Source organism: Lepidochelys kempii, chromosome 2 (assembly GCF_965140265.1).
Source record: "Lepidochelys kempii isolate rLepKem1 chromosome 2, rLepKem1.hap2, whole genome shotgun sequence".
NCBI lineage: Eukaryota > Metazoa > Chordata > Testudines > Cheloniidae > Lepidochelys > Lepidochelys kempii.
Genome location: NC_133257.1, coordinates 151,043,689 through 151,057,401, shown reverse-complemented (window position 1 = coordinate 151,057,401; position 13,713 = coordinate 151,043,689).

Below are 13,713 nucleotides of genomic sequence, written 5' to 3'. Positions count from 1 at the left end.
ACAAATTGGTTAAAGGGGAGACTACAACGGGTCATACTGAAAGGTGAACTGTCAGGCTGGAGGGAGGTTACCAGTGGAGTTCCTCAAGGATCGGTTTTTTTGACCAATCTTATTTAATCTTTTTATTACTAACCTCGGCACAAAAAGTGGGAGTGTGCTAATAAAGTTTGCGGATGATACAAAGCTGGGAGGTATTGCCAATTTAGAGAAGGACAGGGATATCATACAGGAGTATCTGGATGACCTTGTAAACTGGAGTAATAGTAATAGGATGAAATTTAATAGTGAGAAGTGTAAGGTCATGCATTTAGGGATTAATAACAAGAATTTTAGTTATAAGCTGGGGACGCATCAATTAGAAGTAACGGAGGAGGAGAAGGACCTTGGAGTATTGGTTGATCATAGGATGACTATGAGGCGCCAATGTGATATGGCTGTGAAAAAAGCTAATGCGGTCTTGGGATGCATGAGGAGAGGTATTTCCAGTAGGGATAAGGAGGTTTTTAGTACCGTTATACAAGACACTGGTGAGACCTCACCTGGAATACTGTGTGCAGTTCTGGTCTCTCATGTTTAAGAAGGATGAATTTAAACTGGAACAGGTACAGAGAAGGGCTACTAGGATGATCCAAGGAATGGAAAACTTGTCTTATGATAGGAGACTTAAGGAGCTTGGCTTGTTTAGCCTAACTAAAAGAAGGTTGAGGGGAGATATGATTGCTCTCTATAAATATATCAGAGGGATTAATACCAGAGAGGGAGAGGAATTATTTAAGCTCAGTACCAATGTGGACACAAGAACAAATGGATATAAACTGGCCACCAGGAAGTTTAGACTTGAAATTAGACTAAGGTTTCTAACCATCAGAGGAGTGAAGTTTTGGAATAGCCTTCCAAGGGAAGCAGTGGGGGCAAAAGATCTATCTGGCTTTAAGATTAAATTCGATAAGTTTATGGAGGAGATGGTATGATGGGATAACATGGTTTTGGTAATTAAATATTCATGGTAATAGGCCTACTGGCCTGTGATGGGATGTTAGATGGGGTGGGATCTGAGTTACTACAGAAAATTCTTTCCTGGGTATCTGGCTGTGAATCTTGCCCATATGCTCAGGGTTTAGCTGATCGCCATATTTGGGGTCGGGAAGGAATTTTCCTCCAGGGCAGATTGGAAGAGGCCCTGGAGGTTTTTCGCCTTCCTCTGTAGCATGGGGCATAGGTCACTTGCTGGAGGATTCTCTGCTCCTTGAAGTCTTTAACCACGATATGAGGACTTCAATAGCTAGACATAGGTGAGAGGTTTTTCGCAGGAGAGGGTGGGTGAAATTCTGTGGCCTGCATTGTGCAGGAAGTCAGACTAGATGATCATAATGGTCCCTTCTGACCTTCGTATCTATGAATCTATGAAACCTCCTGAGGTCCCTTCCAACTCTGATATTCTATTATTCTATGAAATGTCTGTGACCTACAGAGCTTCTTGGACTTCTTGGACCATAAGTTTATTCAAACTTTCTTTGAGCAAATCACATCCCTCACTTCTCTGCTGCACAAGAGCACCAAGGCCCCCAAGGCCCTGCATGAGCAACTAAAACTCAGATTTACCACTTCTCCCATAGTGGCCCACCCCTTCTTCATGGAGCTACCTGAATCCAATACAATAATTTTGATGGTTGTAAAGCACTTCATGAAGATCGGTCACTTTATTCCCTGCACTCGCTTGCCCTCTTCAGAGGAAACTGCCTGACTAAAGGTGAACCTATATGTCCACCTTCGTAGGCTCCCAGATCACATCATTCTGATCTTGGTCCACAAGTCATCTTCCATTTCTGGTGTAGAGCCCTCCAAATATTAGGGGTTCATTCCTGCCTCTTTTCTGCCTATGACCCGAACAAACTGTCAGATGGACAGAGAGAACAACATATTTGAACAGTACCTATGATGTTACATCAGACATCACCAGAATAACTGGCCCTCATTGTTACCTTATGTGGAGTTTGCATATAATGATGCAGAACATGCCTCTACCAGGCAAGCCTGTTCTTCCCAAATTACAAGTTCCATCCTCAATTCCCCCTATTGGGTTGGACAGTGGCCTGTCCAACCCAATAGCCTCAGATTGGATACAACAGATCTACCAGATCCAAGAGAAGTTAAAGAACCACCTTGAAGAAGCGATGTGCAGACTAGCAATGGCAGAAGAGTCTCACCTTCTCTGTAGGCCAGAAAGTGTGAGTCTCCACATGAAGGTGTGAGTCTCCATATCGCCGCATGAGCAGGCCATCACACAAACTGTATCCCAGTCCACCAACAAATCACCCATCACTTTTAAGCTTCACCTGCCTCGATCATCAGAATACATGCTGTTTTTCATGTTGCTCCTAAACTAGACCCATTTCCCCATTGAATTCAGCCTCTCCCTCACCAGTACATGTCCAAAGTCATGATGAGTATATCATCCATGAGGTCCTTGTTCTAAGGTTAAATGGGGCAAACTTTGGTACTTGATAGATTGGGAGGTCTATGGGACTGAGGAACTCTCCTGGGAGCCTATGGAGAACATCCATGACCCTGACCTGATGAAAGCCTTTCATGAGACCCACCCTGAGAAGCCATGTCCAGTGGCACTCAGAGAGCACCATGGAAGAGGGGATGATGTGAGGATCTTGTTCACTGGTCTGGGTTTCTCCAGGCAACCTTCATTTTTCAGACACCATCTGGCAGCTTGCTTGTAGCTGGTGGGTTGAGTAGCTAAGGGAATCCTAACCCCACTAAAGGCACCACCCACAGGAATCCTGACTGGAGAAGTGCCCAGCCCCACCACTTGATTCAGCTGCACTATTTAAGCCACAAAGATGCACAGGAAGTTGCCTGTGGAAGTGAGTGAGTTTCTGTGTGGCTGCTACATCAGACTCTGCCTTCTTTCCTGACTCCTGAGCCCTGTTTACCTGACCCTGTTATTGCTTCCCTTCCTTGTGCCTGGTTCCTCTCTTCCTGTCATGCTCCTGATCTCTGCACCTATTTTGACTCTGATTCTGGCTTTGACCTTTGGCCTTGGCATTCAGCATCTGACTCCAGTTCTAACATTCAGCTCCCTTTCTTGGCTCGGACTGTAACTCTGTGCTCCATTTCCCAGCTCCTGACTCCTGCTCCAACCCCACTAGGTCAGACCACCCACACCCTAGATCTTAACACTACATTGTACAACTTGTTCTTCCTGCAAACAGCAGCCATATTATTCGTCTTGTAATATTGTGTTGTGTTCAGACTTTTTCTGCTTCCCCAGAAACTCTATCACCCAGGTAGTCTTGTTTCATACAGATTTTCTACTCAGATATTGAAATGTTCCTCTCAGGTAGACCCAGCTCAGTAGCAGCAATATGCCACTACACTACTCAGCTGACACACATGCAAAAATAAGTAAGCTAGTTATATTCTTCTCATAATTAATGCTTTTCTCATCTCTGTAACATTTGCTATTGAGAGAGTTATTGTTTAAAAATACAAGTAAATGCATACAATAAGGACAATTTCAAAGCTGTGATTGCAATATATAAACCAAAACAGTTTGCGTAGATTTTTTGTTGTTGACTTAATGACATATGTTTTTGAGTGTTTGGGCTGGTTATCAATAATTCAACAATGACACTTCTAACAGAACACTGTCTGCTACAGAAATGCTGCAGGTTGTCCAGCAACCGCATTATGATTCTGAGGTAAAATTTTCATATGGCACGTAGACGTGAAACGGACTTCAGCTCATTAATACATGACTTGTTACCAACCTATAAGAAAACTGATAATTGTTTGCACAGTGCCATGCTTGAGATACTGAGCAACAGCTGCATGTGTCTTTCATCCATGGATGTGTCACACAACATTCTCTGTTCATACACAGCGGATCAAAAATTATTTGTTTAACTAGAGCAAACAATGACTTCCATTATGAGCCTACTTCAACTCCTTTGGTATCTTAGAATAGGCACACACTAAACACAAATTAACATCTACTGCGTGCATCTCAAACCGAAATACATTATGATGGCTGAATGCCTCTGAAAACCACAATGTAATTACAATTACTGTGGAGACCCAAAGGAAGTGTATCATGGTAAAATAGATAACAGATATCTGCATTAGCCAAAAAAAAATTAATACAGTTTTAGAAACCAAACTTGACAGGTATCACATGATATCTAAAAATTACAACACTTGGAAGGTCAGTTAAGCAATTATAACAGTAATTTGTTTATGTATCTAAATTGTCTTTGTTAGATTACACAGCCTTTAATTCATTTATTTGTTGAATGATATATTCAAAATCTGGAAAACTATATTGAAATATTTATTATTTTTGCACTGACATACACACCAAAATGTGCTAGGCACTATCCAGACAAAAAAAAGGTTAAGTTCTTATCCAAGATCTCAGCATCTATGTGATAGGACAAAGGAAGACAAACCAAAAGAGAGATGTTGGGGAACAAGCGTTCTAAACACAAGGTTCTGAATTAGCTTAATGATATTGCATACTTGGACTTTTGTTTTGGTTTCTATTTTAGGAATGGAGAGGGAGGGGAGCTGCTCTCTCCACAGTAAGATTGATCCGTACTCTTTAGTAATTCCTTCCATCTTCTGTGTCCACACTACACAATGACCCTTCTCTTTATCCTACCCTCCACCCCCAGCTTATTCCCCTCCATTCTCAACCAGACAAGTTTCCTTCAAATCTAGACTGAAAAGAAGAGCAGAAGAAAAATGTGTAGCTCTGTCATCAGAAGTCTCCCAGTTCTTGGTAAGCTCATTGCTGTTTCTCTTCTGGGAGTTGCTGCTCCTTTCTGCTTGCTACCTCATGAGTCTCTTCATGATCACCACTGGAAAGAGGTGAGGATGTTTCTATTGTGGCTGGTAGAGGTGGGAATTGAAGCCACATGGCCCAAAGTAGCTGGGCCCCCTTCTCCAAGGCAGCTGGAAAGAAGGATAGAAAGATTCTGCTTCCAGAGCTCCCAGTACCACTCATAAAATAAAATAAAATATGCCTTTTTACCAGCAAGTTTCCCTCTCAATTATTTTCCATGTTTTTATTTTCAAAGGTTTTTTTTTCTGTATTATTTGCCTACTTCTCAATGGAAATAACATAGCCAACCACAGATTGTTTTATAAAATGTGTTAATACAATTTAACAGTGATTAGTGTAAGTATAGCATTTTTAAAATCTAGCCCATGGCACATTTCAGTATTCAGTCATGGAGCAATGAAGATGGCATAACCAGCATGCAGGGGTAATGTGCTCAATTTCCTGTAGCAAGACAGCTGGGATGCATGCATACAGACACTCCACATTCAGTTAGAACCACCTCCACACATCCTCTGACGGAACATGTGTTTTGGAAAATGTAAGGCACAAAATGGTCAGAGCTAAGGCAGAGAACAGGAATATCCTGACTCCTGCTCCTTTATCTCATTTCCCTATGATGTGCTTGATCTGCACAGAGCTTGATCTATCCCAGAAAAGTTACTCTAGGTTCTGACATGGAGAAATAGATTTTGTACACAATGAGCTCAGGAAAGAGCCCCTCTTTGCCCTCCAAATGAGATACCTGAACAAACAGGGTCACATTTTCAAAGAGCTCAGCTCCCATTACAGCACCCCAGTAAGTGGCCAGGTTTTCAGATCAAACAGAGAAATAATGGCATGCTGAACTGCAAGCTACCTAACAAATTGTACAGCTACATTATATTAAAGTGCTCACTAAAAAGAATAAATGCATGGCTGGTCTCATCAGGGGCACAGCTGGCTTTCAGCCTGGTCAGATGGCATCTCAGCAGAACCCAGTGAGCCCCCTCTAAATGATTGTGCTCACTGGTTGGGCAGGGGTTTGCTACTTGAGCCTAAGAGCAGCAGCACAGCTGCTCAACGTGTACCATGCTCACAACTGCACTTACCCTGCTCCAGCCTGTTTCTAGTCCTTGCTCTAAGCTCTGCTCCTGCCTTGCCCCCAACTCTGTTCCTTCTTCTGCACCACCCCAGCCTCCCTTCTGGTTTCTGATTCCTGGCTCTTACTCTGGATCTTATCCCTGGATCTATACTTGTCATTTCCTGACCTGTCAACCCAGACACCAGGCAAGATCTTGCTCCACTGACTCAGCTTACAGCTCCAAACCATTTTGAAGGTTTCAAGCACATTTGGGTTGATGGGTCTTGTAACTATTTTTCAACATAACTTTGACAAAACAAGGAGACATATAGAGTTTAGGAGGGTACCTTGTGTTGTCAGTTGGCTTGTGTGTGTGTCCTTTCAGTGTGCTGTCCCCAGCTCCATGGAGGTAGCTCGTTCAGCAGACTTTGGCAGTAGTACCCAATGTAGTTAAGTGCTGGAGGCTGGAATGTCATTGCCCCGGTAGTGCTGTTCAGGCTGCCCAGTGCTTCCGTTCTTGGAACTTCAATGGTATTAGTAGATAGTGCAGCATGTTAGTTCAACAGACCTTCATGTTACTAATAAAGGAAGACCACAGGCACCGTTCAGTCGCAAAGGCACTCAGCCAGGTTTATTGTCAACAAATCATGGTACTAACTCCCTGGATCAATGTTTACAGTTACAATAACACATGTATGCTTATTACAATGGCTTTAGCTCAGTCAATGATGAGACTTTCTGCTGCCCCCTAGGCTGGGTCATTTATAGTCTGAGGGCATCAACTGGAATACACAACATCTGTATGTTATCTCCCCTTTTTCCTGATATCTTGGAAAAAATCCCTATTCATTATGTTGTCAAAACATATTATATTGTACTAGATTGGGGTGCATCTGTATTAGCTGGAATATATTTACATAAATATCTAGTGTGTAATATACTAGCAACAACTTTTCCAAGTTCATGTACCAGACAGTGAACTGGTAAACGTCTCCTTTAATACATGGCCTGACTTTGGTTCACAGCCTCTGGTTCAGGCCTCCGATCTTGCACCAGTCCCAGTGCTCCAGGCTCTCTCTCTACTACCCCTTGTACCCAGGGAAAAATCTCACTCAGACCCTGGGCTTGACTAGAGTGTAATAGCTTCTGAAGTCCAGTGGGCCACAGCAAAGGAAGCAGTTGGATTTATAGAACTCAGTAAACTGATGGGATTACAGTCTGTTTGTAAGAACATCAGTTACTCCAAGAAGACTGGGGCTTCTTGTTGGGACTTTGGGAACTGCCAAACACTAGTTAGCCCATACAGCATGCACCAGCAGTTTCATTCTGACTCCATGTTGAGACAGTTTGATTAATAACCTAGTGCATATCATGAATCATCCGTTGCCATTCACACATCAGAAGGCCCCCTAACCGCAGCATATTAAAATCAGCAGGTCCTCCCCTTATTATAATTGCAATTCAGTTACCTCTGCAAGGATCCCATTAAAAGGGTGGGAAAGAGGCCTGGTGTGAGAATGGGAGAAATCTTGAGAGGTTTGTTACTGGCATGGGGAAGCCGGCAGCCTAAGAACTGTGGGGCAGATCCAACACAACTTCTGCATGCGCTGATGGCTACATAGGATTAATTGTACAGCATAACTGAGAAGAAAAGCCAGTTAGTTTTTTTTTTTTTTTTAAATTACATCGTTTTTAAAGTCAGTTGTTTCACAAATATTTCATTATTTTTAAGAGGCCTTGATTAATTTTTAACTAGTTCTAGTGAGGAGTCACAGACCATGTTTGCTCTGGCACTTTTCAAAAGTGTTTCCCACAGCTAGCAATGCTCACTATAAAGCTACAGGTAATGCATTTGCCTAGCTTATCAAATTGGACTGTGCCAAGATAAGAGATAAAACAATGTCCAGTAAGCCATCAGCACATTCATTGTTCACCTTTAAAAACTCCCGTCAGCATTGCCTTAGAATCTCTCAATGGGTATTCCATTTTGGGGGGCAGGGGAGGAGGGTTAGGGTTCTATGTGATCAGTGGGTTCAGAGTAGGGTATGTCTAAGATATTCTCATTGGTGACATGCAAGTTATCCAAATGGAGGCACCACGTGACCAGAAAGAATGAGTGGCTGGTTTGTTCTCAAAGCATATTCCCTTAATGGGGATCAAAATTAAAAAAAAAAATCAGATCAGTTATGAAAGAGTGCCCTTACAGGCCCCTTCCCACATGTGAAAGTCACAGAACCAACAAAGAAATCCACCCATCTCTCCACAACTTCTCTTATAGTAACGAGACAGACTGTGCACACAAAAGGAGACTTTTTTTTTTATTTCAGCTTGACTACCTACTGCATGCAGACAGATAAAAGCATTTTGGACACTTGCCAGGAGAGAAACCTTAAAGCAGCTTCATTAGGCAAAAGCAAGATAATCAGAGTAAATATACAGTGCTTCCTTTGTTACTTAAGCTGTTTGAAAGGCTTTTATGCTGTGGGCTAGCCAATTAATGTCCTGAGCACAGGGTATAGATGCAGCCTTGGCACCCAGGGATCTGAGCATTCAGTGCTTGGCAGAATTTTCAAAAATGGCTGTGCACTTTTCCTGGTTGTCCAAACCTGGGCAGATAGGTATCCAAGGGGTTACTTGACATATGCTATTAGCATATGTTGATGCACCCCCAAAGGCATGAAGCTCAACAGAACAAACCCCCCACAATGTGTAGCCACAACTTGAGTGCTTTTTTAAGCAGCAGTGGAGGGGTAGATGGCACAGAGAACAAGGGAAGCAAGAGTGTCCAATGTTATCAATGGACAAATGATTCCACTGTAGCTCAGACAACTCCTTTTGAAGAGGAGTTTCTAGGGGAATTCTCTAGAGCTCTCTCGATTACCATGAAACAGAAGTTGTGAAACCAAATAATTGGTAAATGCTCTGAGCTGTAACAGCAGGACGGCACAAAAGGTGAAAATAAACGTCCTTCATATCCACCCACAAAAAGAAGGCTGATCACATACCTGAAATGGAGGGGACATCACAGAAGCATGAGAGAGGCCCCCCAAGATGATGTCCACAGGACTAGAGGTCCATCACCCTCACCTCCATCATATAGTTGGAGGCCATCTGGACTCCATTTCTCTGAGGAGCAAATGTTTATTAAATATCTATATTCATAAGCACTATCACCCCTGCAACAAATCACAACCTGCAAACAACCTTCCATTGGGCATCTCCCCATGTCAGCAATCTTGCAGCATCAACCATAGCACCATTCATACACCCTCCCCCCTCACTCTCACAGAATTAATGAAAAGCTTGTATATCTTAGACACCTCTGCAGTCCAATATACACTATATCAAAGGGATGAAAAATCTGGAGATGGAGACACTATATAGCCTTAATGCTTACTCTTGTTTGCTCAAGCACATCTGCAGAACATCAGGTCCCATCTGTGGAAGCAATTATTAATAATCAATATTGTTTATTACAGTCATTCCTAAGAGCCAACCAAGAATGGGGTTCCATTATGCTAGGCACTTCACAAACACAGTAGTAGATAGTCCCTGTCCCAAAGAGCTTACACTCTAAATAGACAAAACAGACAAGGTGGCGGGGGAGAGAGAGAGAGAGAGAGAGAAAACGGGTCTAACACAAGTAGAGTGAACAGCGTGATAGTGTCATTAGTTCCACAATTTATATATTTTGGTTATTCGTATCCTCCAGTCAAAATATGCCTGAATCAGGAGGCTATTACGTGTCTGTGGAAGAGAAAAGCACTGTAAAGAGGTCGTAGTGTGATCTGTGGCACCCATTCTCCTCTATTTGCAATGTCATCTAGTCCTACCCTTGCTAGGACAAATGAGGATGTCCACCCTGATTCTTCTCCCTCTGCTCTTAATGCCATTCTTACAACACTTACCCAATGCCACTCTGCTTCTAGTGAATGTAAGGTCCCAGCCTCAGCCTCCACATGCTGTACATTCTGGATCTGCAGGACTGTCACTGCACTACCGAAGCTTACTGGAAAGGAGACTTGTTTCCTGAGCTGCTACTGGGGAGGGAGCATGCAACATTGGCAGCCAGACAATAAACACTCTTAGAAAAAGAAGCACTGCACTAGATCTTTATAGGAGCATCTGGTCAATGTGGGATAATTGGTACCCTCAAAAGGAGACGGCCCACCCTTTCACCCAGGGTGTCTTCTCAAAGACTGCATTGAGAGTCCCATGCAACCTTTATGGAGACCACCCAAATGCTAGGCCAGTACCTTCAGTGCCCCAAGGCTCCTCAAGCTTACTCACTTGATCTGTGCAGGCAGAAGCTGCCACATGGACTGGTGGTTACAACTGCATTTCCTCAGACTATTGTTTGGGCTCCTAAATAGGGCCTGTCCCCTGCTTAGGATTTACGCAACTTTGCCTGTGGCCAGTAGGGACCCCAGGGCCAACTCAGCAGCTACATACCCACTTCAATCCTCAGCTACTATTTCCCTGGGCCTCTTCCTATAAGGCCTTTTCTTTTCTGCCACATCTCAGGGCCACTGTCCTCTGGTTCTTCTCTCTCAGCAATCACATTCAGCCAATCTTAAACTTTAACTACTTAGCAGGCGCCTTTGGCATCCTTCTTTCCTTCCTCTCAGCCAGGAGCTGACATGCTATGGCCCTGTAGCTCCTTTTATCTGAGTCTGCTGGGCTCTGATTGGCTGTTGCTAGCCTTCTATCTCTTGGAGGAACAGGTCCCTCTAGCTTCTAACATGGCTGCTCCAGTGAGGCCTTCTAGGCAGGCCTGTAGGACTCCCCTTTGCTGCTCTTTTCCTTTCACCTCACTGTTTTCTGGATGACGTGTAGCAGAGCAGCATGGGCTCCAGCAGGTCCTGGTGCACAAAATGAGATATATTAAAAAACAACAACAAATTAATAAATGTGACATACAAACGTCAAATACCCTTAGAGCTCCTCTGTGTTTCTGTGGTGGGATATATAGACTCCACACTGATCAGTAAAGGGTAGTGAGGGTATGTCTATTCTGCAGCTGGGAGGTGTGATTCACTGTGCAGATAGGCAGATTCATGCTAGCTCAGCTCAAGGTTGTTGTCTAAAAATATCAATGTGGATGTTGTGGCACGGATGGTGGCTTGGGCTAGCCACCCACACTCAGATCCAGGAAGCCAGGTAGATTTGGACTGGAGCAGCTAGCCCAACATTTTGCCAGTGCCACACCATCCACACTGCTATTTTTAGTACACTAACTCAAACTGAGCTAGTGCAAGACTTTCTACCCAGGCTGAAGGCCAATGTGTTTGAAAAGTCCAGGTGTTATGGTAAGGGGCAGAACTGATCTGAAACTTAGCATAAATTATGGTAATAGGATATCTGATAAATTCCCTTATTATGGAAAATTTTACTTTGTAGATGTTATTGAAATGGATAATTGTGCAAAGTTCATGGTTTCTATGTTTTGGAAATATTAAACTAAACAAAGGAAATTGGAAACCAATGGAAAATTTCAGAAATTAGTAATTTCTAAAAACTAACTTGTATAATAGTATGTTCAGCAGAATCACTCACATTTTTTACAGAACTTGAAACTGGACCCATTCTGTAGCAGATGTGGGTCCACCTTTACTTAGTGGTTTGAGATTAAAGAAGAAATATTTTGGTTTTCATATCAATCCAACTGAATTTGTCTATGTGATCTTAATTATGGCATCATAACCAGTGCCACCTTAGTAAAAAAATGACATGTATATCTCTATCTGAAATCTTAGTGAAGAGTTGGTGGCCCCTGGACAGTAAAACCTTAAGAGTTTCTTTGAAAACCTCATGAGATGTTTTTTGAAGTTTTTCTTCGGTAGCCATAAATGTTTAGTTTATCTTCCTCCAATGTATCCACATTTTATTTCACACCTTCTACCAAAAGTACTCCTGTTGGGTGACCAGCTACTAAACAATAGCCTCAGAGAGAATGGGGATTATTGTCCAGCACATCATGACATGGGGATCTTCAGCCACATAATGACATTAACATGAACAATGATGTCATAAAATATAACACATCGCTATGACATGCAGAAGTCTGGTCTGTCCAGTCTGGAGTTCTCAAACAGGCATTGGTTAAGGCGAGAAGGGACCATTGTGATCATATAGTCTGACCCCTGCCCATAGAACTTCCCCAAAATAATTCCTAGAACATAATGTGTTAGTGGAAATGACAATTTAAAAAAAAAATGTATTTGGCAAATTGTGCAAAGCTTTGTCCTGGAAGGAAACAATTTCTTGAATTCCAAAAAGCATGTATATAATAGCCTGAAAAGTATACTAGATATATTGAGTGTGTTTCACCAGACTCACTAATTTAAAGTAACCACATATGTTATGCTTGTTCATTTATATATTGAGCTCCCCTTTCAACTCAGGCTAAATTGTTTGTCAGTGATTTCTATAGGATTGAATTCCACAGATTTGCTACTCACTGCATAAAGAGTTATTTCCTTTTATCAGTTTTAAAGTTGCTACCAGTCAACTTAATTGAGTGTCCCTTTGTTCTCACACTATGAGACTAAATTAAAGAGCACCAAACAATCCATCTTCATTAAACAATTCATTATTTGGTACACCTCTATCATGTCTTCTGTTTCTAAATTACCTAAGGGTATGTCTACACTTTGAGCTTGTGTGAATTCCAACTCGAGGAGACATAGACTAGTGCTAAAAACAGAATGCAGTCACAGCAGTGGGAGGGGCTGGCCACCATGAGTATGTATCTAGAGTCTCAGAGAAGATCATACTCCTGGAGGGCAGCCTCTCTTGCTGCTCATGCTGCCACTCATGCTCCTGCTGCAGCTACTCTCTATTTTTAGTAATCTAGCTTGATCAGAGCTAGCACAGCTATGTTTTCTTGAGCTGCCTGGGAATTACACCTCCAGCTCAAAGTGTTGACCTACTCTAAGTTTCTTTCAGCTCTTCTCACACATAAGCCTTCCCAAAACATTTAACATATAGCTGCCCTACTGAGGATGTTTTCTCTTTCAGCAATGATTTTTCAACAGGGAAGTGATCAAATCTGGGTACACTGTTGGGAGGTAGAGGTTGGAAATGAGTTTTTTGGTCATTCTAAACTTCTCTAAAAATGTATCTCAACTTTCCTTTAAAGACCAAGGATTTGGGGAGCCTTCAATGAAAGTCAGTATGGGCTAGATTGCCCCCCTCCCTTACTTGGTCACACAGATGAGTAAAGAAAAATATACCATCAATTAAAATATTAAATGATTACAATGATTAGAGATATTAACCATGCTTTTTAATTACTAAAGGCTAGTCTGGCATGCACATCCGGTTACATGACCACACCGTCCCCAGTGTTCCTGTTCAAAAGTGTCTCTCCCCTCAGTTCCATCTATCCCTCCACGTCTTAAGTACCCAGGCAGTACACATGGAGACACACTGCAGGCCTGTAAAGAGAGGCTGTTAGAAACACACTTCATTATCCTGGGAACTGCCGGTACAGGTCTTGATGATCCAGGTAAATGAAAGTCCTTTCACAGAAGCAATGTCCCTTTATGGCACAAAATTAAATCCTCAATACCTTTCTAACTATAATAAAGAATACCCAACTCAGGTTCTTTTTCAGGCTGAGTGATCAGGGGATTGGTGCAGGCAAGCAGGTTATCCCTAGGGATCTGTTCAGAGAGACTAACCATTCGTTCCCTTCTGGAACTGTGCAAACAGTCTTTAACTCTTGGAACCTGCAGGTTAGGATGCAAGCAGTCTGGGTCTCTAGATCCAAAATCCCAGATCTAGTGTTACCTGC